This window comes from Miniopterus natalensis, chromosome 2 (genome assembly GCF_054644295.1).
Source record: "Miniopterus natalensis isolate mMinNat1 chromosome 2, mMinNat1.hap1, whole genome shotgun sequence".
Taxonomy (NCBI): Eukaryota; Metazoa; Chordata; class Mammalia; order Chiroptera; family Miniopteridae; genus Miniopterus; species Miniopterus natalensis.
Window position 1 is genome coordinate 159,928,422 of NC_142082.1, and position 1,344 is coordinate 159,929,765.

Sequence of the window (1,344 nt, forward strand, 5' to 3'; positions counted from 1 at the left end):
TTTTTAAAAAGGTGCTACTTGAGGACAGACACAGCCTTGTGGAGAGAGCATGCTCAGCAGGCAGTGGCCTGAGGATGTGCAGAACATACACTGCCTGCAGAGCAGGGCACATACAAGAAGCAACCAATGAATGCATAAATAAGTGGAACAACAAGTCAATGTTTCTCTCCCTTCCTCTCTTGCTCTAAAATCAATTAAAAATAATAACAATGAAAATAAAAAGTGCTTTCTGCCTGTAACATAGTCAGTGCTCATTAAATGCTATTTTCCCTAGAAGAGCTTAACAGAAATTTAATAAATATGTTTTCTTCAGGAGATATTCCAGTAGTGGTGGAAGTCTCAGATCTGTCAGGACCTGAGATGATGATGATTAATAATAATAACAAGTATTTATTCAGTTTTTACTTCTGCCAGGCATTATCCTAAGAGCTTTACATGTATAATTAATTCAATCTTCCCAAACCTATGAGGTTGAAATTTGTAAAATCCCCATTTAGAGATGCAAAAAGGCCCTATGCAGAGTCCCGGGGGACTTGTCAAGGTAAGAAACATCCAAACCTGTAGGAAATTTTTATGAGTTTATTTGAGCCAAAAATGACAACATATGCCAGGGAGCAAGATCTCAAATACTCCCCAGAATATGAGTTTTACAGTTTCTTTGTGTTTTTGTTTTCCCCACACTGTACAACCTCCTCCAGTGCTCACAAACTACAGGTAAGGAGGCTGGGCAATGGTTCGAGGCTGTAATGTATTTACTCTGGCATAGGTGCACCCTGAGAGGCCCACAGAGAAGAGCCCACTAAAATCCATTACTGTGCGCTGCGGTTTCTATTATGTATTTGAAATGAAGAAGGAGACAAAAAGACAAAAGGTGTGTTAACCTTCCTCAGCGATGTAAATTACAGCATAGGAAATATAATCAATAATATTGTAATAACTCTGAATGGTGCCAGGTGGGTACTAGAATTACTGGGGGAGATCACTTTGTAAATTATATAATTGTCTAACCACTATACTGTGTGAATGTAAGAAACATTCAAACCTGTAAAGAATTTTTGTGAGTTTATTTGAGCCAAACTGTAGACAATTGCTGGCAAGCAAAATCTCAACACATTGAGATAAGGCTCCAGAGAATGGCAGTTTTGCACCTTATTTTATACATTACAATCAAAAGAGAAGATGTAAGTGGGTTACATGAAATTCATTGGTGACAGAGGTGAGAGAAAGCAAGAGGATGGGGAGCTCTGGGATTGGAGAAAAAGTAAAATGATTCATCTTTTACATAGATGGGTACGGGATAGTTAACAGTCAACAATTATCATGATAAATTAACACTAGGGGATG

At 38.1% G+C, this 1,344-nt stretch overlaps 1 non-coding gene across 1 annotated transcript; it reads right to left on the reverse strand.

Annotated features, from left to right (window-relative positions):
* Positions 1-678: 678 nt before the first annotated feature.
* Positions 679-818, reverse strand: LOC148093898 (small nucleolar RNA SNORA42/SNORA80 family). The gene has a single exon (XR_015714136.1). It is a non-coding gene; the product is annotated as a small nucleolar RNA SNORA42/SNORA80 family (small nucleolar RNA).
* Between the last annotated feature and the right edge of the window lie 526 nt (positions 819-1,344).